This window comes from Silurus meridionalis, chromosome 4 (genome assembly GCF_014805685.1).
Source record: "Silurus meridionalis isolate SWU-2019-XX chromosome 4, ASM1480568v1, whole genome shotgun sequence".
Taxonomy (NCBI): Eukaryota; Metazoa; Chordata; class Actinopteri; order Siluriformes; family Siluridae; genus Silurus; species Silurus meridionalis.
In genome coordinates this window covers 1,847,928-1,874,601 of record NC_060887.1, presented here as the reverse complement: position 1 = coordinate 1,874,601, position 26,674 = coordinate 1,847,928, and the positions used below count along the sequence as shown (strand labels likewise).

The 26,674-nt window shown below is 38.4% G+C and overlaps 1 protein-coding gene and 2 non-coding genes across 3 annotated transcripts in view; 2 read left to right on the top strand and 1 right to left on the bottom strand.

The window, feature by feature from the left end:
* LOC124384658 (leucine-rich repeat flightless-interacting protein 1-like) overlaps nucleotides 1-26,674 on the bottom strand; it is a 468,068-nt gene that overhangs the window by 396,465 nt on the left and 44,929 nt on the right. The window lies entirely within an intron of this gene.
* trnaa-ugc lies at nucleotides 22,608-22,680 on the top strand. The gene has a single exon. It is a non-coding gene; the product is annotated as a tRNA-Ala (tRNA).
* Nucleotides 23,392-23,464, top strand: trnav-uac. Its single transcript has one exon. It is a non-coding gene; the product is annotated as a tRNA-Val (tRNA).

Below are 26,674 nucleotides of genomic sequence, written 5' to 3'. Positions count from 1 at the left end.
AGTGTTTTCTCAACTGGTCCACGACTACACCATAATATGTATGGGATTTTATATTGGTATTAAAATAAGAAAATAAACTCCTATAAAATCATCTCAGCAGTATTAAAATCAAGATTTGGTGATTTCTGTAAAAGCTTGGTGTGAATGGACGTCTCTGTTCACCTGTGTACAGCAGCACATGGGGAGGACAACAAATAATGACAAGAAACAAAAAAGTGACAAACTTCATTTGGATTTGACTTTTCCTTCATCACCCTTATAGCTGACATGCCATCATTATACACACACAATGAATGTAACACTGATTTGAGGTGATCCATGAAAAAAACACTTTCTATTAGTCAGTTCTATAAATGTTAGTTTTAAGACTAACGAGGCATAAAAACAATTCAAATGTTTACACGTGAGATTCGTAACACCACTTCCACAAATACAAAGTGCCCTAGTGTAACATTTGATCAGTTATCAGCAAAACAACTTCCTCCTTTCTGCTAAATCTTGATATTCAAATCCTTGTTTAGTCAATTATTCCTGGTTCTCCTACAGCTGATGTTCTACTGTATACACAACACATCATCTACAGGAATCTTTGATATCCCCAGACCTGAGGTAAGACACTGAACAGGAAAGAGTGAGATGAGACTTTAAACTGTTGCTCAGAGACGAGTCCATAACATCTTCTCTTCATCTTCTTCCTCTTGATCTCTTCATCTTTTCCTTCTCCTCCTGATCCCTGGTGTTGGACAGAAATCCTCTGTAACCTATAACATAAAGCTGTTCAAACACTATGTGCTCTGTATTTATCTCTATGTGAGGCTCATGACTGGTAGGAGACGAGCTGCTTGGAGGAGACTGAGTCCTCACAGGGACGAGCTGCTTGGAAGACACTGAGTCCTCACAGGGGACAAGCTGCTTGGAGGAGACCGAGTCCTCACAGGGACGAGCTGCTTGGAGGAGACTGATGCTGTGTCCTGTCTCCGTCTTCCTGTGTCTGAAGAGACAAACACACAGTGAGACGCGTCTCGTAAAAGAAATCTATAATAAATATTACCTTCACCACCAGCTTGTGTGTTTAAACCTGAATAAATCCACTATTAAACCATTAAAACATTTTAACAAGTTATCACAATTTATATTTGAGTAAATATTTGAACACTTTGTCTTTTCCTAACACTGTTTATCAGTTCATTTCTGCTGAACTGAAGCCATTTTCTTTCCTCTCAGTTTAACAGCAGTTACTGAAGCACACAGAGGAACAACTCAGTCATACACTACACAGATTTTTAGTGAACTATAAGTAAACTTATGTACGAATGTAACTTATGTAATCTTATTAACTTAAATATAGTTTTATTCACCTTTTAGTAAAAAAGTAGACGTTTCTAATAAACTAACAAACACAAAAGCAGCGCTAGCAAACCCGGCTAGCATGAGGCTAATGATGATGTCTCCTACACCATTAGCGAAAGGTCCATTTCTGCTCACTGCAACATTTATGGAAATATTATCACTGTTTATTATCATTCTTTATTTATTTTATGGGTGATTTGTTTTTTCAATAATAATAATTATAATAATAATAAATGATAAACTCTATGTTTTAAAGAGAAACTCACCGTTCAGGGTCGTACAGTTCGCTTCATCCCGGCAGAGAGTCTTCATCCTCCATCTGGAACACGACATCTCTCGGAGCTACAGGAGAAAAATCCAAGCGATGCTGAGGAAAGAAAAGTCTAAACAAATAATATCAAATATTTCATATAAAATATTTCATATAATACAAATCAAAAGTGATCTTTCAGAGTTGAATTCCAGTGGAAACGCGACTGATCTGAAGCTGCTGCTTTTCAGCTGATACACACTGTGTGGTCAAAAGTATTTGGACACTTGTCTTTTCCAGCCAGATGTGGTTCATAAATTCACATAATTCACATGCACTTAAATGCACCATACAGCCAATTAACATGCAAACTGTGAAACACTTCATATAAACAGAATGTAGAATCACTGAAAGCATTTTAAATGGGATTTAAATACCGCTACAGAGGGAAGCAGGAGCTTTTCTGTAGCTATTATTGCTTTTATGTTCATGGCACAGGACCAAATATCAGTTTATTTTATCTTTCCATAATGAGCTGGAATAAATCATTAATGCTGCGGTGCCAATGGAAGATTAAGAAGAGAAAATCTCCAGGGACCATGATGATTTCTTGGTCTGGATGATGACTGGCTAATAATCTGATTTAGATTCCTACAGCTGTGCTCCTGGATCTATGTGCTGAATTGGGTCCAGTACTACAGAGGGAAACACACCAGAACCATGCCATCCCCGTCCAAATACAGGTCCTCACCACTCTGGGGTTAATGATAACAGTTTGTTTCTAGTGGGAAATGGCAGACAAGGAAATACTTTATATAAATATTATATATAATCAACTTTTTCACAAAGACCTTCTTTAGATATAATATAATTCTATTAAATCTCATGCTATAGGTCTGGTATCTGCCCCTGAGTGTAATAATGCCTGTCATTTTGGATGTTATTATTAAGGTGGGTAGTCGATACATCAGGTTTTCCTTCACTGTGGCACACTGACCTGCTTCAGCACATGATTCCTTTATCCTGACACATAGCAGTGTAGGGAACAGACTACAGGCAGCTGCAGGACGTGATGACTGGCTTCTTGGTGACTTTAACAACATGTAGAAATTGTAAACATTGTCCTGATGTAGTCTATAATATGACATGTGACAGAGGCTTCACCCCTCAGATGCTCCTCACCTCCTTAAATGCAGATGTGGAGCTCTGGATGTCTCAGGTGGAAGACTTTTATACCACCCGGAAAAAGTGTGTAAGATTATCAGGGTGTGTGGTGTTTTGCACAATGTGGCACTGAGGACCAGTTTCCCTCTCCCTCCTGACCTCCCTCCCCCTCAGCATTATGACCCCGTGCCAAAGCCCCCTGCCCCACAAGAGGGATATAAACTAAGTGAAAGAATCCATGAGAAGGTCATACGGCATTTGTAAGGAAGACAAAAATAATGGTTGTTAATAGTGTTTATTGTGTCTCGCTGTAGTGAAAGATTAAAATCAGTATTTTTGACAAGACAGAAATAAAAAATGATCAAAAGACGAGACGATCTACAAGATACAATAGTTTTACACTCAGCTTTATACTATTGACTATAAGTATAAAACTATCATAAATAGCCATAAGAGAAACACAAAGAGGAAAAAGGCATGTTCAGACTCTCTGTTTCTCTTGTCTTCTTATTTTTTTTTCTATTTCTCCTTTTCTTTTGAATGTTTTCTTGTCTCAGCTGAGCAACAATTTCCTCCCATCGCTCTCGGACTCTCATATAACGATCTGTTTTATTCTCTGAAGTCTTCTTTTTGTCGGCACAGAGCACAGTGGCATCCAACTAGCAACACGTTCCTCCAGTCGCTCTTTGTCTCTGATCAAATGATCTCTCTCCTGCTCTGCACTATTTTTTACTTTCTCACAGTGATTCTGAGTATCCTGGAGCTCCATGGTGGTCTGTTCCAAATTGGCCTCAAGCTGAGCAACATGTTCCTCCACTTTCTTTTGTTCTCTTGTCCAGCTCTCTCTCTCACATTCTACAGTTTTCTCCAGTTTCTCATGGATTTCAAGAGAAGACTGGAGCTTCTTGGTGGTCTGATCCAAAATAAACTCAAGCTGAGCTACACGTTCCTCCAGTTGTTTTTGTTCTCTCGCCCAGCTCTGGCTTCTCTGGCTTATATTCTGTTCCTGCTGCTTTCGCTCAGAAGCCAAAGTAGCCTCCAGCTTTTGCACCGTCTGTAGCAGAATGGCTTTCTCTTCTTTCTCTTCTGTTATCTTCTCTATCCTTGGATTAGAAAATGCATCCAAGTCTTTTACTACTTTTACTATGTGTTCCAGCTTCTTCTTCATTTCAGCAATCTGCTTAGTTTTCTTCGTTCTTCTGGTTTGAAAAATTTCTCTAAACCTTCTGAAGAGCCCCATGTTTACGTGTCTTTACTCACACGCACAAACCTCGGAAATGAGAGAAACAGAGACGCATTCTGACTTGCATAGAAGTTGCCCTACTGTGACGTCACACCGAGAATGCTCCGCCCTCTGGTCTCTCTCTCTCTCTCTCTCTCTCTCTCTCTCTCTCTCTCTCTCTCTCTGAGGACGGACCGGGTCTAGCTTAGCATGCTAACTTTAGTAGATATCTCTGTTACATAATACATAGAGGTTTTTAAAGTCCAAACTGTCACTGATTCAGATTCTGTTGATATTTGTATTTGATTGATGAGTGTTAAAATTACTGTCTTTATTAATTGTACAGATAAAAACAATACATCATTTAAATCTGTAAAATGTCAGAACAGGAAGTGAAATTGGGATTCTTGAAATCTTTTTAAACTGACTGTTTTCTTGTTCGCTTGTACTGCTTTCTCTTTCCTTGGTTTTTACTATGATTGGGAATTGAAGACAGTTTTTGAACAGTTGAATGTAAAGTTTAACACGGCTTATTGTGAATTATTCATGTACACTTGTTCTTGTAATGAATATATCTGATGACAAGGAGAGTTATTTGTAGTATTTTGGCTGGAGGATGTGGGTCTGTGCATACAGAAGTTTGCTCCTGTTTGTGTGAGCTGTGTATATGTGAAGGTTTTTCTTGTCTAGTGTTTTATATCTTTGTAAGAGAATTCTTCATGTCTGTGTTTTTGGATGTGCTGAGAGTTTGAATTTTGCAGTTGTGTTGATTTCATAAAAAAAATCTGGTTAGATTTCCAGAACTACTTGTCAAACCAAAGTCCAGTAAACTCACAGTTATGTTGAGGAAAAATGACTATTTTATGTTATTAGACTAGATCTATTGTTGTGAAAACATGAAAAATGATGTTTTACCAATAGGTTTTTCAGTTGCCTTAACTAAAGATTTGAAATGCTCATTAATTGATTCAGAACAGTGGCTCAATCATTTCAACAAATGAATAAAAGTTGAGTGAACTTAACACCTAATGTGCTAAACTTAACTGAGTCAATGCAACAAGATGACTTGACTAAATCAAGTTGTGTCAACAAATCATTTTTTACAGTGTAGGACCACATGCAGCTAAAAGCAACCTTTCTGATTCCGTAGCATCTCTGGATGGTGTTTCTGTTTCAGCGTGTACAGCAGTTAAAGATCTTGGTGTGATTATTGACCCGAGTCTTTCCTTTAAGACTCATGTGAATAATATTACCAGGATCGCCTTCTTTCACCTTAGAAATATTGCTAAAATTAGAAATATGATGTCGTTACAGGATGCAGAAAAACTAGTTGATGCTTTTGTTACTTGTAGATTAGACTACTGTAACGCTTTACTGTCTGGGTGTGTGAGTAAGTGCAGAAATAAGCTTCAGTTAGTTCAGAATGCAGCAGCAAGAGCCCTCACTAGATCTAGGAAATATTATCACATCACCCCTGTTTTAATCAGTCTACACTGCTCCCAATCAAATCTCACATTGATTATAAAATACTACTACTGACGTATAAAACACTTAACGGTCTCGCACCGCAAAATATGCACTGATTTTTCTGTTTCTTAACGGAAACGCCGTTCTGAAGCGTCTTTACATGTATTTTGACCGCTCCCACCACCCGTACCGTACGTGTACGATTAGACGCGCAACACAAAGTGCGGCTGCTTAACCGTGTATTTTAAAGATGTGGCCTTAACCTCAGTGTGGAAAAGCGACTGATCCGAAGCTGCTGCTTTTCAGCTGATACACACGGTGTGATCAAAAGTATTTGGACACCGTACTTTCCGAGTCAGATGTGGTTCATTCACTATTTATGCTGAGAACCTGCATGAAGGTGGTACTAAATTTATTAAATGTACCATTAACATGTTACAACTCAACTTGCTCTGACCTCAGATCAGGCTCTAAACTGTAGCAGTTCCTCCTCCACCCACACGGGGGAGACTCCTCCATGGAAGTTACGCTGAGTTACAGGAAGTCACGTTTGGTTTCTGTAGGTTCTGTAGGTGGACGATTTTATTGCATCTCATGTAAAAATTGCAGTAGCAGTTCTACAGAATTCAGGTCTCAATGAGAGAAAAAGCTCAGCTTTAGTAACTCATCCTGCTGTTTTAATAAAAAGATTTCAATAAAAAGAGAATCTTAGCATCTTCAACTAGAAATACAATGTGGATTCTGTTCAGGTTCATACAGCAGGTGATGGAACTCATCAGTTTGCATGTTAATGAGCTGAATGAAGCATTTATTCATTAGTTATTTATCCAGTTATGATCTGTTAACCTGTTATTTCAACAAAACCAGATTTTCTCCTGCAAACCAAGTTCAAGAAAATGCTACAAGGAATTGACTCCCATGTCGTGTTTGCTGGACTTTAGAATGCAATACTTTATTGCACTGAGGTGCTTTAGTACCTGAATGTCTACATTTAAACATATTTATGATTTTATAATGAATAATTTGTATTATTATTATATGCAGATTTACACATTAATAAAACCCAAAGTGATAAAATGATTAAATTCCTAATAATTGGTTTTGCTTAAACAATAAAACTGGACTGGACTGATCTTGCTGATCAAAGCAAGGAACATTCATAAATCCCCCCAAAACTATAACAATAATAATAATAATAATAATAATAATAATAATAACTGCAGTTGGTTGTCAGATGTCAGTCTCACACTGCCCTCTAGTGGCTCTGTCAGGACTTTCTTTTTACTTAATTCTGTACAAATATTATTAATGGTGTTTTGTTGTCTAGTTATATGTGATGTTGATCTTTTACAAAGCAACATATTTTTCTTAATAATATTAAACTGTCTAAAACTTAAACTGTTGATTAAATCAGCTTATCAAAATTAATGTAATAAATAATGTAGAAATAACGAGTACAGATTTAATAACATTGAAACAATTTATTTTGTCAAAAACTTTTTATAACATTGAGTCTTTATGGTAAGAACCTGCATGAAGTTACTATTAAATGTATTAAAAGTATCATCTACATACAAGAACTCAATCAAACATGTTAGAATCCAATGAAAACTTGATTAAACCTCAAATCAGACTCTGAACTGTACGAATGCTATTTGTTCTGTTATTGAACTAGAAACAGTGAATGTTGAGATGTTTGGGAACTGATTATTGTCTGTATATATGCAGGTCAGGGGTTTTTTCATGCTGGAACACCGTTCATTACAATAAGACGATGATGTAAGATGACGAGCCAAACCACGGAGACGAAGCTGACTGAGGTGAACCCCTCAAACTAACCCAGGAACAGAGAAGGAACTTTCTGACCACCTGCTGGTTTTGCACAAACAGAACAAAAGTTTCTTTTCAAGTGATATTTTTAAGGAGACAGGAGTGTTTTATGTTTGTGAACTGTGGAATCGAATCATTTCCTGGTGAATCAATTGAATCAATATCAGTGAATTGACTCAGTGACTTAAACTGAATCTAAGGAGTCAAAATTACCGAATCAAATCTTTTTTAACTGAATGGATTGAATTAATAAAATAAATCTATTGATTTAAATTGTTATTTTCTAATGTTTTGGATTCAAAGATTTATTTCTGATGTTTTTAACATAACTGAGGTGGTCAGAAGTTATATTTGAGCAGTAGATGTTATAAGGCTGCATTCAAACTAAACTTTTTGCAGCAATCGATAGTTTTGATCAGTTTAACTTCTGTTCATGTTCAAATGATTTCAATCAAAACCTTTATTTTATTATCATTTACTTTTGTCACATTTTCCCAACATTTTATCATGTGGATTTTAATTCTTAGTTACGAAATGAAGTCCAACACTTTAATAAAAGACACAAAACACACAATATTAAAATATAAAATTTTTATTAAATATTACAATAAACATTGATGTGTTTTGTACTTTATGATATGTAATTGCATGTGCTCACATGCTGAATCTAAACCTCTCCAGAGCGTTGCAGATTCTCTTCAGTGCTGCCATTTCCTGTTCCTCATGAATTATTGAGGAATCTGGTTTTAAAGCGAGTGATGTCTCGTTTGGTCTTTTGTTTTTTCTCAAATTCACTCAAAATTTTTTCCAGCTGAGCAACATGTTTCTCCAGTCGCTCTCGTTCTCTCATCAAATTATTTCTCTCGTGCTCTGCCCTCTTTTTCTCTTCCTCACAGTGGTTGAGGGAATCCTGGAGCTTCCTGGTGGTTTGGAGGTGTGAGGTGGTCATTTCCTCCAGGTCGTGTTTGGCCTTCTCTTTTTCTTTCCTGTGTTTATTTTGCTCAGAATCGAAAGTGGCCTCTCGCAGAGCAAGACGTGTCTCCAGTTGGTCTCGGTCTCTCATTAAATTATTGTTCTCTTTCTCACAGAGATTCAAGGAATCCTGAAGCTCTCTGATGGTCTGGAGCTGTAAATTGTTCCTCTCCTCCATGTCTAGTTTTGCCTTCTTTTCTTTTTTTCTTTTCAAAGTGGCCTCAAGCTGAGCAACACGTTCCAGCAGTTGTTTTGTTCTCTCGCCCAGCTCTTTCTCTCACGTTCTACTGTTTTTTCCTGTTCCTCGTAGAGTTTCAGGGAAAACTGGAGCTCAGTGATGTTTTGGAGATGTGTGGAGTTTCTCTCAGTTATATTCTGTTCCTGCTGCTTTCTCTCAGAAGCCAAAGTAGCCTCCAGCTTTTGCACCGTCTGTAGCAGAATGGCTTTCTCTTCTTTCTCTTCTGTTATCTTCTCTATCATCAGATTATTAAATGCATCCAAGTCTTTCTCTACTTTCTCCATGTGTTCCAGCTTCTCCTTCATTTCAGCAATCTGCTTAGTTTTCTTCGATCTTCTGGTTTGAAAAAACTTTCTCAACCTTCTGAAGAGCTCCATGTTTATGCCTCTTTACTCACACGCAAAAACCTCGGAAATGAGAGAAACAGAGACTCGTTCCCAATTATAGACGTTGCCTTACTGTGACGTCACAGGAGATGCCCGCCCTCCGTCTGTGACGTAACCCGGTCTCTCTTAACCTGACACTATGCGCATGCGCACATTACAGAGGTAAAGAGCGGATAAAATATCATGTCTTCACAGCTTTTCTGTTGTTCCTGAGAGAAGAGCGATATTACAGTCATAAATAAGATAAAAACGGCTGTAAACTGTGTATAAAGCGAGTGAATCCGAGTTGAGAACCGGAAGTTGACCGGAGTGACTCTATGAATGTTGCAGAATCATAAATGACCAGTAGGTGGCAGTGTGATGTGTATTAGAGCTCACTGTCACAGCAGGTCATTAGAAGTAGTGGAGCTCTAATGACGTCATTAATAGCGAGGACAAGACACACAGCAGTTTGGGATTCTTTTATTGACTTTATTGATTAATTGATTTGGTGTATGATTGTGTTTCTGATCAAAGTAAGTTCATGTGTATGGAGTAAAAACAACCTGTACATTTCTCACTTCCAGACAGTATTATGAGATGTTCATCTGCTGGAAGTTCATGTTTAATGCTGCATGTTTTATACGATTTATGAGCTGGAATAAATGTTTCTATATTGGTTTTGTTTTAAACGAGTGTTGCATTTAAAGCTACTTTTTCCATAAAGAGGAAAAAAAAATCTAGTTTAGGTCATTGAGTTTGGTCAATTCAGTTTGAAATGATTCGTTTCGATGATTTCGACTCCTTAGATTCAGTTCAAGTGACTCGGTTCAAGAGTTCAGTTCAGTCACTTCTATTCAAAACAATGAGGTCGACCGAGACTGAGTCCATAGATAGTTCAAGAAATTTCCTTTCAGCAGTCTCTCAAAAAGAAACCAGCAGGTGGTCAGAATGTTCCTACTCTGTTCCTGGGTTAGTTTCAGGGGTTCACCTCAGTCAGCTTCATCTGGTCATTTATGATTCTACAACATTCATATAGTCACTCGGGTCAACTTCCGGATTGTGTGTAATCTTCCCTCTGTAATCTGTACATGCGCAGAGTGTGTGTGTGTGTGTGTGTGTGTGTGTGTGTGTGTGTGTGTGTGTGTGTGAGAGAAAGAGAGAGAGATAGAGAGAAATAGAGAGAGAAATAAAGTGAGTGACATGATGATGTCACCGGCAGAGGGCGGGGCATCTAAGTGTGATGTCACAGTGTGACACGTATATATAATTCAAAGCGTGCTTTTGTTTCTCATTTATGAATTTACCAATTGTAAGTAAAGACACACTAAAATTGACAACCACCAAACAAACAAACAGCAGCAAGAAGCAGCAGCGATTAGCAGCAACTAAAAAAACATTACAAATTCTCTTCTATTGAACATTTCTTCATACAGGTACCTGGTAAGTCGTCTAAATAATTATGGCAGAATATTGTAGATTATTTAGTAGAAGACTCGGTCTTTATTAAAGTCATTATTTAGCGACATTTGCATGGGTAACTAGCCGGCTAGCTAAGCTTAGCTTTTATAGTTTAACTTTTTATATTAATCCAACAAATGTACCTAATAATTAGTATATAATCTATTAGATACAATGAAGTAGCTTAATTTAACCTATTTATCCCATATTTTAATCAAACTCATGTAACCTGTTTACTCCAAGTATAATGAACATAATATACTAATAAATAGAGTAGAATAGGGTCAGACTGGGACTACAATTTTAATAATCCTTGCAGCCGTGGCATGTTTTATCTGTTGTGGAATTCCTTGTCATTGTTTAGACAATACGTACAGCTCCCAGTGTATAAAATTACAGGTGAAGAGTCTTCTACAGAAAACATCTCCACAGATATGGATCAAAACATCTATGTGGATTTGGATGGAGGGATTATGGCCCTAGTCAATGAGAAAAAAATGACTGTAACAAACGTTTCCTTATAACTAAAAGCACTAAACTCTTTCTACGCTTTAATTCTGATTCTTTGATTATATCGTATATAAATCATGTTGTTGTTGTGTGTATTTTATGCTGTGTGCAGGAACATGGCAGCTGATGAACATAGGAGGTGTCTGCATCAACGCATGTGTGCGTACATCGAAGCATGTGCTGAGGGGTATCGCTTCAACTTTGACACCTTAAGAGGTCCCTGCTATGCTTGTTTCGCCTTTCTTTATCCCAATCTTTGCCTGTGGTGCCTGGAGCGGCCTATCGGTCCTTTAAGTCAACTGTGCCATCGTGAATCTCGTAAATGGTACAGGTTTCCTCCAGAAAAGGATGAATTCGTTTGGAAAACTGATGTGGACCGGTTCAGACCGGTGATGGACATTTTGCACCACGCTGACATGTTCTCCCCAGATGGAATGTGGATAGATTCCATCCAGAACTCTGTCTATGATCTTCCTGCAGGACTTCAGCTGATCACCCGTATCTTTCATGTGCGTAGGGCTATTACCCTTGCCCAATCCTTTGGAGTTCCTGCCCACTCGCTGGTTGCTCCGAGCACTCACAGTTTTCTCTTCACGGAATTTGTCATGCAAAGCACCTTTGTAACGTACTACACCATCACCTTCTGTGGCTATGTTCTATGGACAACTGAACCAGCGAAACATCGTGATTGGAATTGTCGTCCTATCCTATGTCGCAAATTTCAAACACATAGAAAAGACTCAATGATATTATCATTGAGACACGGTCGTCGTTTGAGGTTACAGGATGCGGTGTGGTCTTCACTGCAGTCTCACCATTCTATATCTACTCCCCTGCCGCACTGGATCAGACGGAGTCTGATTTGCCGCCGGCGCTCAAAGAAGCTTTTTTTTCAGATGCCAGCAAAAAGAGCTTAAACTGCTCGGTCATATTTGATCAAACATGTCAAGTAATACATCATTTAAATCTGTAAATGGTCTACTTTCATTTGTGTATGCTCACTATATAAACAAAATGTTGTATTTTTTTTAAATGAATAAAATAATCAGGGTGCGCCATCTGTCGCCTTTGTTTGCGTGATCTTCGTTTAGAAACACGTCATTAAAAAGCGGTGAAACTCGGCCAATATCTGACACACGGAAATAAAAAAATATATCTTTAGACAGCTTAAAGTATGTAGTTTTAGAATAAGTCGGTGAAATAAAAAACATATGTTTCCAATGAATATAAATCATGTGAAACCAAGTAGAAGCACAGACTTTCCACCTCAGGTCATTATCTTATAATGAGCTGCGAGCGGACACGCCCCCCCGCTATTCACAGGTAAAACAGTTTGTTGAGTCACACACACACACACGCTTCCCGGACAGTGGCATTAAACAATGCGATTCCACTGAGATTATTACACATTCAGCTGCGTTTAAAAGATGACACACTACACCGGTGAGGAATCTCTTCAGATGGTTTTGGACAGTGATGAAGACATGGGCGTAAATTTCATTTAACAGTAGGGGGGACAATAAATATAAAATTTCTCATGAGCAATTTTTGAAGGGGGACACAAATAATACAGTCAAATTGTGCTTACAGTATAAAGAAATGCCCCCACAGTGAAAAACTTTGTTTCTATCATTATTATTGTAGCATGGAGACTGCATCAATCACAATAATAATTCAAACTGCTTTACATAAATAAAGTAAAACTATTATAAAAAAATAATCACAACAATAAAAACAAGGAATTAAAAACATGTTTAACATTTTATTTACAAATTAATGAAGACATTTAAGAACAGAATAGAAACTGATTATAAAAATACAGTGGGTCAGTTCGGATGTAGCACAGTGATCATTTAGTAAATGCACAGATAAACAATATGCTAATTGTGTGTTAATGTTAACATTATACCAAGTCGTCCCAAATAAAACACTGCATGTGAAACGGCTTTGGTGTGTTAGTGTCAGTGCACTATGCTACAAGCTATTGTAAACAAGCTAACGTTCACTAGATAAGTGATATTTTAATCTCTAATAGAGCAGATTCATGGAAAATTACATCCGAAATCAGCATTTTTGCCGCAACTAATTTATAAATGAGTCTGCATCAACTACATTAAAGAGAATCGCTTTATTTAAAGTGAATAAAATCCTTTAGTTAATGGAGTTGAACATTAATTGAGGCGCAGACACACACCTGACTCATGTGTGTGTAGAAGGTGAGATGAACTGGGGAAGCATACGCCCATAGATGATAGTGATGGGAAGTCCAAATATTTTTTGTGAATCAGTTCTTTCTGACAGTTCGTTTAAAAAAACGGTTAAAAAAACGGTTCTCCAGTTCTTTTACGTCCTTATGTCATGACGTCATGCATATCCAAATATCATCTCAGCGGATGAACATACACACTAAACACATTTAAATAAAGTCATGTCTATTGCATGAGGGCATATAGCTTATCTGTTTAAATTAAATCATCATCATCATCTTAGAAATGTTCCTTACATTTACGTTTTGCACTAAATCACCCAATACAGGCACTGATGTGCAAAATGTTGATGTTTAAAGTTGTTAGTAAAAAAACTTACTTTTTATTTAAGTCCTCAGTTCACCTGCGCTCATATATCAGCAGAGCAGCACCAGCCTTTACAGTATGTAAAGTGTGTGTGTGTGTGTGTGTGTGTGTGTGTCAGACAGCACACGTACTGCTCGGTAGGTCACGCATGCTCAGTATCAACAATTCGCTGGTATCAGTAGAATGTCGGACGTGTCTGAAAGAAACGGTTCTTGATACAGTGCTGGTGACTCGAGAACAGCAGTATGTGTGCTGCTCGGAATCGGCAGGTATGCGCATGCTCAGTGATGATCACTTGTTCAGCAGCATGTTTCAGTTTAATATGTGTACTGTTGGAGAAAATAAAGAAGAACCCCATTCTCATACACCTCATACACATTCAAAAGTGAGTAACTTGAGTAATTTTGTTGATTACTGCTGATTTGAGACGCGAACTGTTTTGAACGATTCAGTCCGATTTGGTGAACCGGTTCGACCGATTCACTAAAAAGAACCAGTTCAAATGAACGATTCGTTCACGAACCGGACATCAGTAATGGATGAAGAATTTACCTTTTCATCCGAAGAAGATTGTGATTCCGATGAGGATCGTTTGCATTTTGAAGAGAGCGAATCGACCCATTCGAGGAATTTCCAGCAAGTTGCTATGATGAGTAAGTTATTAAGTCTGATTCTGATCATATAAAACTCAAATTGTTTGTAGACATCTCTGCCTAGCTTTTGTCAGCATTGCCTGTTTGAAATTGTATGCCCTAAATATTGTTGACGTTCTACAACAGGAGTGGCCAACCCGTGGCTCGCGAGCCGCATGCGGCTCTTTGGCTGGTTTCATGCGGCTCTTACGTTCATATCGAAGTTTGTGTTTGTTTGTTTTTAATGTGCGTGTTCGCTTTGCTTGAGTTCAATACGGTATTTTTAAGACTTAAATGAGCTTGCCCCTACAGGGAAACTTTGCGGTATATCAGACCTAAAATTTTCGGCTGAAATACCTAAATCACCAAAACAACACTGCAGAAACATAATTGTAATGACGCAATAAAAAAGCGCAGCAGCACACGGTTATCTGGATAAGAGCAACATGTCTGCGGTGTGCGGAGAGCGATTTGCAAAACATGCAATGCTGAAATTTCAAGAGGGGGTGTATCTGCAAAGAGTTTCTCCAAGTCGGGTGTTATTTATCACCTGAAATCCAAACATTACGATTGCCATTCTAAATATGAGAAGAACGCGGCGCAGAAAAGTAAAGTCAATCCGAGCATGCGCACTCTGTCTGTAGAGGACGTTTTTAAAAAGGCAGGAAAGTTTTCCAGTGATGGTGCCAAGGCAAAAGGCATAACACAAAAAATTATGGATTTCATTGCCTTTTGAATTTAATTTTCATTTCGGTGCATCCCTAAAATATTATCATTGGTGTGGCCCTCTGACACAATTCAGGTTTCTCATGTGGCCCCTTGTAAAAATTAATTGCCCATCCCTGCGGTATGGTCATCTCACGCACATGCGCATTTGACGAAAATACCGTATTGAACTCAAGCGAAGTGAACACGCACAAAAAAAAAAAACAAAGTCTGTGTTTTCTACCCTGAAACACGTGAAATCAAAGCATCGATCTGTTCTGACTGACACTCACGTGAAAGAATTGCTTTGAGAGGCAACAACAGAATACGAGGCAGATTTGAAGGGGATTGTTTAAGGCAAGGAATGCCAAAAGTCCCACTAAGTAACATGCATAGTAAAAGTGTGTGTGTGTGTGTGTGTGTGTGTGTGTGTGTGTGTGTGTGTGTAAGTAAGAGGAAGGGATGGGTGATGTTCATGTGTGCCCATGTGTATGATGTGGCTCTTTGCATAAACACAGTAAAAAATGTGGCTCTCGGTCTCTGACTGGTTGGCCACCCCTGCTGTAGACCATCTGTCATGGCACTTGTTGATGAGAAGATGTTGGGAACGGGCTACAAACTGTTCGTTGACGACTTCTGCACAAGTCCAGCACTGTTTAGAGATCTCCTAAAAAAGAACATCAGGGCATGTGGGAAAATTCAGTCCAAAAACCCTCAAACCATCACCAACAAGCTTCTGAAAAAAGCTCCTCGAGGCCTCATCACTGGCTGAGAGAAGAGGATGTGCTGTTTGTAGAATGGAAGGATAAAAGGAAGGTTCAGATGTGCTCCATCATTCACAGAGGCACTGAAGGAAGCATTGTGCTACTTTTATTTTCATTACTTTCTTCTTCTACTGTTTTTCTAATGTTTAAATACCAGTCTTATGCTTATTGTGTGAATGTTATTATTCCCAGTACATTTGGTTATCAGGCTGCTTTTCCTCAAACAGACGGAGGGAGAAAAGGACTACACACAGTCTCAGAATAATGTTTATAGGAATCTCCTTTTTATTGTATTTTCTTCAAAGTTAAAATATAAACTCATTACACATGTGACTTTTAACCCGTCACTATTCTGGATTGTTTCAGGACCGAATTCATGTATTTATATATAAAAAAAATAATGTTTTATGACGTACACATTTTTTTCTAAGGAACTTCAGCATCTTTGGATGATGTAAAGCCCAAAGTGTGTTCTTTTAAAAGAGATGTAAATTGTGTATGTAGCACACTGTTGTCAGGAACTTTTACCATTGAAAGTCAGGAAGGTCATTTTCAGCTGTGAGGCCCAAAAGTGGGGCTGAAACCGAACAGGGTTCAAGAAACCGAGTTTATTTTCATATAAGTAACAGTATTTAGTTCAGTAAACTTAAGTTCATTTAAAGGAGAATTCAGTGCTGTTTAGTTCAGTAAAGTCTTCATTTAATCCTAAACTATTCGATTCATTAAGTTCAATTATCCTCAAATTAATATTTTTACATTCAATAAAAACAAATCATCCAGTTTTCATTGATGTTTATTTAGTGAATAATGCATTTAATAAACAATTGGTTTCACTCAGAATGACGTTTTATTTTTTAATAAGTAGTAAAAATGTGTTTTTTTTATTAAACTCATCTGAAGCATAAAGATAAAAATGCACCAGTTGGTTAAAAGAAAACATTTAAAAGTAAAACATTAATTCCAGCTCATAAATCCTATAAAACATGCAGCATTAAACATGAACTTCCAGCAGATGAACATCTCATAATACTGTCTGGAAGTGAGAAATGTACAGGTTGTTTTTACTCCATACACATGAACTTACTTTGATCAGAAACACAATCATACTCCAAATCAATTAATCAATAAAGTCAATAAAAGAATCCCAAACTGCTGTGTGTCTTGTCCTCGCTATTAATGACGTCATTAGAGCTCCACTACTTCTAATTACCTGCTGTGACAGTGAGCTCTAATACACATCACACTGCCACCTACTGGTCATTTATGATTCTGCAACATTCATAGAGTCACTCCGATCAACTTCCGGTTCTCAACTCGGATTCACTCGCTTTATACACAGTTTACAGCCGTTTTTATCTTATTTATGACTGTAATATCGCTCTTCTCTCAGGAACAACAGAAAAGCTTTGAAGACATGATATTTTATCCGCTCTTTACCTCTGTAATGTGCGCATGCGCATAGTGTCAGGTTAAAAGAGACGGGTTACGTCACAGACGGAGGGCGGGCATCTCCCTGTGATGTCACAGTAAGGCAACGTCTATAATTGGAAACGCGTCTCTGTTTCTCTCATTTCCAAAGTTTTTGCTTGTGAGTAAAGAGGCATAAACATGGAGCTCTTCAGAAGGTTGAGAAAGTTTTTTCAAACCAGAAGATCAAGAAAACTAAGCAGATTGCTGAAATGAAGGAGAAGCTGGAACACATGGAGAAAGTAGTGAAAGACTTGGATGCATTTTCTCTTCTAATGATAGAGAAGTTAACAGAAGAGAAAGAAGAGAAAGCCATTCTGCTACAGACGGTGCAAAAGCTGGAGGCTACTTTGGCTTCTGAGCAAAAGCAGCAGGAACAGGACATAACTGAGAGAAGCCAGAGCTGGGCGAGAGAACAAAAACAACTGGAGGAACGTGTTGCTCAGCTCGAGTTTATTTTGGATCAGACCACCATGAAGCTCCAGTCTTCCCTGAAAATCCATGAGGAACTGGAGCAAACTGTAGACTGTGAGAGAGAGCTGGACAATTGAACAAAAGAAAGTGGAGGAACATGTTGTTCAACTTGAGGTCACTTTGGAACAGACCACCATGGAGCTCCAGTCTTCCCTGAAAATCAATGAGGAACTGGAGCAAACTGTAGAATGTGAGAGAGAGCTGGATGAGAAAACAAAACAACTGGAGGAACATGTTGCTCAGCTTGAGGTCACTTTGGAACAGACCACCATGGAGCTCCAGGATACTCAGAATCACTGTGAGAAAGTAAAAAATAGTGCAGAGCAGGAGAGAGATCATTTGATCAGAGAGAAAGAGCGACTGGAGGAACGTGTTGCTCAGTTGGAGGCCGCTTTGGATTTTAAAGAAAACAAGAGGACGAAAGAGAAAACTAAACTTGACATAGAGGAGAGGAACAACTTACAGCTTCAGACCAACAGGGGGCTCCAGGATACCCAGAATCTCTGTGAGGAAGAAAAGAAGACTTCAGAGAATAAAACAGATCATTATATGAGAGTCCGAGAGCGATGGGAGGAAATTGTTGCTCAGCTGAGACAAGAAAACATTCAAAAGAAAAGGAGAAATAGAAAAAAAAGAAGACGACAAGAGAAACAGAGAGTCTGAACATGCCTTTTTCCTCTTTCTGTTTCTCTTATGGCTATTTATGATAGTTTTACACTTATAGTCAATAGTATAAAGCTGAGTGTAAAGCTATTGTATCTTGTAGATCGTCTCGTCTTTTGATCATTTTTTATTTCTGTCTTTTCAAATCTTTTTTATCTTTTTAAATCTTGATTTTAATCTTTTACTACAATGAGACACAATAAACACTAATAACAACCATTATTTTTGTCTTCCTTACAAACGTGACCTCCTCGAGGAGAGGAAACTGGTCCTCAGTGCCACATTGTGCAAAACACCACACACCCTGATAATCTTACACACATTTTCCGGGTGGTATAAAAGTCTTCCACCTGAGACATCCAGGGGATTTGATGTTCTCCTGTATTCCATGCAGTCGGGCATCTCCTCCTCCTGCGCTCCCGTAGTGGAATGTGATGGTGAGACGCCGCTGATTACAAATTTAGAGTGAATTTTTATTTAACATTTGAGTTGGATTTTTATAAGAAGGTGTTTATGAAACAACTATCACTCAGTACAAACCCAAATAACCTGCAGGATTTCATCTTCATGATCACAACACTTCAAACAAAACATCTACAGTACATACAGAATTCAGGGCCATTTTTCAATATTTATATGTTACAGTAATTTTGTATTATTTATATTAGGAGTCTTTAACGACTCTGTGCATATGTTTAAAAAATGACCATGTTACTGGATGTACAATGATACTAATTGTGTTCATGTATTACAAATACTTTATTAGGAACTCATAATGTGTGTGTGTGTGTGTGTGTGTGTGTGTGTGTGTGTGTGTGTGTGTGTGTGTGTGTGTGTGTGTGAGTGTGATTATTTGTACAAAGACTTCATTCTCATCACTTTCATTATTTTAGATCAAACATGTGCACTAATACTATCCGGTAAAATACAAAGGAAAACCACAAAACAAAGTGTCCAAAACTTACGACCCCAGGCTGAAATAGTCCACGAGAAACAAAACAGAGTAAGAACAGGAGCTTTGAGGGTTGGGATTTGGACTGTAGTTTATGTTAACAGTCTGCTACACTGACTCAGGACTACAGTTTGTATCTGATCATCACTTCACCTCAACATCATTTAGCTGTAATAAATGGACATTCAGTGAAACCCAGATGAGGACGGGTTCCCTCTTGAGTCTGGTTCCTCTCAAGGTTTCTTCCTTATGCCGTCTCGGGAGTTTTTCCTCATCGCCACCGCTTGTTCATCAGAGACAAACTTACACATATAGAACATCATATTTCTCATTTCTCAGAGACGCCAAGGTTTTTACTTGTATGTTCCTTTCTATAATGATACAGTAATTTCTGTAGCACTCAGCGATTCTCCTCTGTCTTGTGCTTTAGACATTTTGCCTCAGTGTGCTCTAGTAGTCTAGTAGTGTTTTTAGTCATTTTTATTATTTAAAAAAAATTAAAACCATTTTGCAGGAGACTCCTGAATGATTTTATTCTTCCAAAACCCACACAATCGAGTATTTTAAAGACTGCACCTGTATTCACCAATCAAATCTTACAAATCCAGCAGTGCCGTCATGCAGCATTACACACGGGGGTCACCACAGCATTTATATGTTTACAGTAATTACACTGATCATTAACACTGTGATTATGGTCGGTATATAAGGAAGTGCTGAATGTGTGATTAGAATCAGCAGTAATGAAGCAGTAATGAGCACAACATCTCTTATTCTTGAAGGCTGATTTATCAACAGTAATAAATGTGTCAGAAGAACAGACAGCCAAGAGTTGAAGTTGTGGACGGGACAGAGGGTCATGAAGCGCCCATTAAAGAATTACATGCTACTTTTTAGAGAATAATGAGGAATGTGGGCGTTACACATGTAGCTGAAGAGGGTTTATCAAGACTGTGTTTGGACTGTGTTATTGGGAACCTCCATGGAACTGCCTGGATTTATTTTTACTGCATAAAGTCTAACACTTTAACACCACAATCCTGGATTCTGAACTTAGTTTCCTTCTTTATTTGGTATTTTAACTTTGTTATTGGATTTGTTGCTATTGATAATAAATCACAAGATCACAATAATCCCATTACATGTTTATGTGATTTTATTGTATCATGCAGTAATAATGTGCTTGTGCTGTATTACAAATTCTTCTTCTTCCTCTTTCGGCTTCTCCCATAAGTCTCCATACCCTCTGTCCTCTACATCTGCCTCTTTCACCCCAACCATCTGAATGTCTTCCTCACCACATCCATAAACCTCCTCTTTGGTCTTCCTCTTTCCTCCTTCCTGGTGTTTCCATCCTCAGCATTCTCCTATTGATATACCCCATGTCTCTCCTCTGCACATGTCCAAACCATCTCAATCTCGCCTCCCTCACCTTGTCACCAAAATGTCCTACATGCGCTGTCCCTCTAATAAACTTATTTCTAAACCTGTTCAACATCATCAATCCCAATGAAAATCTAAACATCTTTAGCTCTGCTACCTCCAGCTCCACCTCCTGTCTTTCAGTAAATGCCACTGTCTCTAATCCATACATCATCTCAGGTCTCACCACAGTCCTATAAACTTTCCTTTCACTCTCACAGATACTCTTCTATCACAAATCACTCCTGCTGTTACTCTTCTCCACCCACTCCACCCTGCCTGTACTTTTTCCTTCACTTCTAACACACTCTCCATTACTTTGCACTGTTGACCCCAGGTACCTGAACTCCTCCACCTTCTCCACCTCTTCCCCTGCAACCGCACCACTTCACTGCTTTCCTCTCATTCACACACATGTACTCTGTCTTACTCCTACTGATTTTTATTTCTCTTCTCTCCAGCATATACCTCTCCTGTATACCTCTCCTGTCTCCTGTATGACCTCGTCCTTCAACCTGTCCATCACCACTGCAAACAGGAAAGCTCTTAGGGCCGATCCTCGGTGCAGTCTGACCTTCACCTTAAACCATTCTGTCGTTTCTACTGCACACTTCACTGCTGTCAGACTGTCCTCATACATGACCTGCACCACCCTCACATACTTCTCTGACACACCAGACTTTCTCATACAATACCACAACTCTCTCCACCCTGTCGACGCTTTCTCCACAAACTCACAATGCAACTCCTTTCGACTTTCTCTATACTTCTCCATCAACATTCTCAAAGCAAATAATGCATCTAAGGTGCTCTTCCTCGGCATGAAACCATGCTGCTGCTCACAGATAGTCACCTCTTCTCTCAGCCTGGCTTCCATTATTTCCTATAACTTCATGGTGTGACTGGTAAACTTTATTCCCTGTAGTTATCCTTTTCTCCTTCCTTAGTGTCCAACTTCTCTTACAGCTTTAACAGTCATCACATCTCCTTAACTCGCAGGAGGTCCTGGGTTTAACCCCCAGTGTAGCAATCATTGATCTTCATAAAGTGGATAAGATGATCTACTCTAAAAAGCTGGAAAATCAGTTTTGAGCCAACGAGCCTGCTTCAGTGAAGAAAGACCTGAGAGACATGGTGCAGTCATAAAAAGCTGGAGCTTAAAATGCTCAAAACAGTGGAGATAATTGTGGATTTTAGGTGAAACCCCCCTGCTCTTCCCCCACTCACCATCATGAACAGCAGTGGAGTTATTTAGGTTCCTGGGCACCACCATCTCTCAGGGCATGTAGTGGGACAATCACATTGACTCCATTGTTAAAAAGGCTTAACAGAGGATGTACTTCCTTCACCAGCTTAGAAAGTTCAACAGGAGTTGCTTTAATACCTGTCTGGTTCTGCTCAGCTGTAAAATCAGACATCAGAGGACTACAGAGGACAGTTTAGACGTCTGCAATGGTTATCGGTGTCCCCCTGCCCACTTTTCAAGAACTGTATACATCCAGAGTGAGAAAAAATGTTTTGAAAATCGTGTTAGCCACTACACAATGGAACCAGTTAAGGGACCCTAATGGTGGAATTTCTTTCCCTCTAGCAGGATATGGTTACTTTATATTTACTTTCATTGTATTTTTTATTTAAAATCTTGGCCTCATAGCACAACTCAGCTTTTGTCTCTTTTCCTAAAGTTTTCTACTTTTTGTGTGATGCAGAGGTGATCACGTTATGGTTTAGAAGAAACAAACTCTATTCTATTAATCTCAAACTATTACATATTATTTGTTTTATACATAGTTGCACTGAAAGTCAAACCCAAGACCTCCTGCATGTAAAACAGAAGTGATGAATTACTACATGAAACCTGTTTTTTTGGTTTTTGCATTAAGATGCTGGAGATCTTTCACTTGGTGGTCATGAGCCTACTGTGTGTGGTCTTCTGAGGAAGCGGCATTTTACTCAGTAATGTCAGCAGCTGTAATAAACTCATTTGCATGGCTAAAACTATTATTGGGCAAAACCTGGGAACATTTGAGTCAGTGAGTTTTCTAAGTTTAATTAATATATTTCCACTGAGAGTTTAAAAGAGATGTTTATCTTTATAACATTGGACATAATCCTTCTCAGCAACAGGTTCCATAGTGTAGTGGTCATCATGTCTGCTTTGCACGCAAAATGTGCTGGGTTCGAACCCCAGTAGAACCATGCACTTGAGTCTGATTCTACTTGTGGAATGCTTTTGTCCAATGCTGTTAAAAGCACAATGCAGAAAAAGGCTAACCTGTTATTTTTATTTGCAGAATCGTGTTATAATTTGAGGAATATCTTCGCTTTCTTAACAAAACTGGTCACAAAACATAAACCTCATTCAGGTTCGCCAGCTGCATGGTTCCACTGGGGTTGAACTCAGGAGCTTCTGCATGTAAAGCAGATGTGATGACTACTACATAATGGAACCACACAGTCAACTAAACAGCATTAATGAGCAGAAATATCAATTCAGGCAAAATGTTTTCCGATTGCAACTATCCAGTTTTGGGAAACTTGTTCCCAGTGTACCCCAGCTTTCTGTTTCCAGTTGACAGGATTACAAGTTACTTTCAAATTCTGTAGTACATGATTAAATCATTAATATGAGGAAGATTAATCCTCATTATTGATCCTCATAGAGTGTCTAAGAGGAGCTACTCTAAAAAGCTGGAAAATCAGTTTTCAGCCAACGACCCTGCTTCAGTGAAGAAAGACCTGAGAGACATGGTGCAGTCATAAAACCTGGAGCTTAACACGCTCAAAACAGTGGAGATGATTGTGACATTTGAGTCAGTGAATTTTCTAAGTTCAATTAATATTTTCCAGTTAGATTTTGAGAGATATGTTTCTATTTATGCACATTGGACATCAACCTACTCAGCAGCAGGTTCCATAGTGTAGCGGTCATCACGTCTGCTTTACACGCAGAAGGTCCTGGGTTCGAGCCCCAGTGGAGCCATGCCCTTGAGTCTCTGTTTCTAAATGCTTTTAGTGCATTGCGGTTACAGGGCCCATGCACGATGACCATCAGGTGAGGGTTCCGAGATGGTTCCTCCATATGAAGAAGGACATGGGTGAGATGCAACCTCCTGTACTCATTAAAACTGGATATGCTGAGAGAGCTTGATGTGGTCCTTCATGGGAAGAAAGTGTGAATAACATTGTAAGAGGGGGACAGACGGGTCGACCTGTTAAGACAGATGTAGTGTCATAGGAGCTTCTGTAGTTGGTCGCGCCCAAAGCGATTCCTGTAGTGAAACTCATTTGATTTTCTGTCAAATTCCTTCTCTTTAAGGAACATCAAACATCACTGAATTTACTAAAGTGGATTTCAGGAAAGTGATTGAATGCTCTCTGTGATGAAGAGACATTAGACATGATTTGAATTGAAAATCTTTATTCCTTTAAATAAAACTTTAAATTAGAATTTAATATAAATTAAAGATGGTAAAACAACATGCACACTAAAGTACATGAAATGTTCGTATTTCACCATCTTCCTCTATTCCTGAATCATTTTCCATCTCTTCAAGTTGCTTCAACAGATCCTCGAGCTGTCGACATCAAAGACTGGTACAGAATCCAGGATCTCTGTGCTGTTGTGGGGTCTTCAGTATGATTCTGGTCTCCAGACTGGTTAAAAAAGTCACAATCCTCATTTAACATGGAAAAGATGTCGTTGTTGAGCAAAGTGATTTCCTCCTCGTCCTCGAGCTGAACCTCACTGCTTGTACAGTCAGACCCATAGCAGGTGCTGTAAACAGAAGTGCACAATTTTAGCTGCATATTAAAGTAAATGAGTGGCGATTATGGCGATTATTTAAGATGCAGAGTAAAACTTCATTTGCATGTCATTCTTCTGAAACTGTTCCAATGCAGTTTACTAACTCACTTGGTCTGGCAGAAAGTCGACTCAGAAACAGAAGGGAAAAGAGGAGGATCAAAGCAGATGTCTTTAGGAGACAGCAGTTCTTGGTGGCTAAGGCCGGGGAACTGATCACTAACTTCAGGCACGAGGTCATGGACTGGTACTTCTTCTGGCATGTTCATGACTATGTGGTGGTTTGGTTGATGATCAGGTCTCCTCTGTGAGTCACTACTCTGCAAACTGCCTTTTCTCCTTCCCTTCTTTGGAAGCGGTTTATAAACCCAATCTACATGATAGAAAAGAAGAATTTAAAGAGTAAGAAGCAACATAAAAACAATAAAAGTGTCAGAATTGATGTGTTTTTGTTATTTTGCCATTTGTCTATAAAGAAAGTTCACCTACCAGGAAACAACTGTTCGTGTTCCTGTTTAAGCCTCCATGATTCAGTGTAGTAGGGTTTCTTCTGTTCTTCACTCAGTTTGTTCCACGCGATCCCAAGCTGCATGCTGATCTCTGCAGAGCTGCTATTTGGATTGGCCTTGGAAAAGATGGGCCGCTGTTTCCTCGCCCAAACCATGTAGGCATTCATTGGCCTTCTGATGTTGCCTTTTTTATCTCTGCACTTGGCAACGTTAAATTTATCTACAAAATAAAAAACAAAGTTTAAGTCAAACAGAAATCATTATAAACTTCTAGTTAAAACAGCGAACAGAACAGAGTCATGCATTTCCTGCATGACAGATTGATATTTAATGTGGTTTTAGGAACTAAATGATAACTATATTTCATTGTCTCTGTACTTGTTCTCTGTACAATGACAATAAAGTTGAATAAAGTTGACAGCAGGAGAAGCAGCTGTAGCTGTTACCCGTCTTATTATCTGTCATTATTTCTCCTTCTTTCTTCTGAAAGTCGCTCTTTCTGGCTGAAAAATCTTTTTTGGTGTCTTGGAGAGCGGATTGTTCAAAACATTGACGCTTATCACTAAAAACAATTAAAAACATTTCAGCTGTTTGTTTGCGCTTCATTGCTGTGGTCAGTAAATGTTTGTGTTGAACTGCAGCACAACAAAGTTGTCATGACATTGAAAGCGCGTCCAGGGCGCTGTTTTACCGAAATGTGATCAATCAGGGATGCCAACGTCACAAAAGGGGCGGGGCTTCAATGATTCAAACGCGGAAGCGGAAAACAGGTGGCGTTAAGACAAGGAAGTAGTGTGTGATTGTAAACCCGAACACGAGTTCCTGAAGCGCTCATGTGTTTAGACACAGTAGGGTATTAAAATATTTAGAATTATATTATTTAATAGAAACCTCGTGTTTGCAGTTTGGAATGTGATTTTGATAAAAATGTGGGGTTTAATTTGAGGTGTAATTAGTTTGTACTGCATGTGGTGACTTGTTATACTTAAAGTGACCATTAGGGGGAGTAGAAGTGCATTGAAAATAGAGAATGAGAGAACACGTGATTAGCGCGTGTCAGATGTGTGTTATGAGCTATTAGAAAAGAAATCATTCATTCATGCTACCTGGCCTCGCTTCCTTCTGTTTCCTGACAACACTGCACTTTTAACAGACTTTATTTCATTTTCCTTAGATTATTCATTATACTTACCTTCTCTGAACACAAACAGATTTTGTACTTAAACACATGGCAGTATTTATAGTCTCTTATCATCCTTCAATTATAATCATCTACTTATTAAGACGTTTGTAAGCAAGAAATTATCATAAGAATAAAATAATCTGGTAAATTAATCACAAGGTAAATTAACTGTAATACATATTTTTATTGAATACAATCAGGTCCAAAAATGTATTTAGAAAAGAAAAAACATTAATAAAAGATGTGATTGATTTTGATCTGCCGCCAGTCTTTTTACAAGCACTTAGTGTTTTCTCAACTGTTCCACGACTACACCATAATATGTATGGGATTTTTATATTGGTATTAAAATAAGAAAATAAACTCCTATAAAATCATCTCAGCAGTATTAAAATCAAGATTTGGTGATTTCTGTAAAAAGCTTGGTGTGAATGGACGTCTCTTTTCACCTGTGTACAGCAGCACATGGGGAGGACAACAAATAATGACAAGAAATAAAAAAGTGACAAACTTCATTTAGATTTGACTTTTCCTCCATCACCCTTATAGCTGACATGCCATCATTATACACACACAATGAATGTAACACTGATTTGAGGTGATCCATGAAAAAAAAACACTTTCTATTAGTCAGTTCTATAAATGTTAGTTTTAAGACTAATGAGGCATAAAACAATTCAAATGTTTACACGTGAG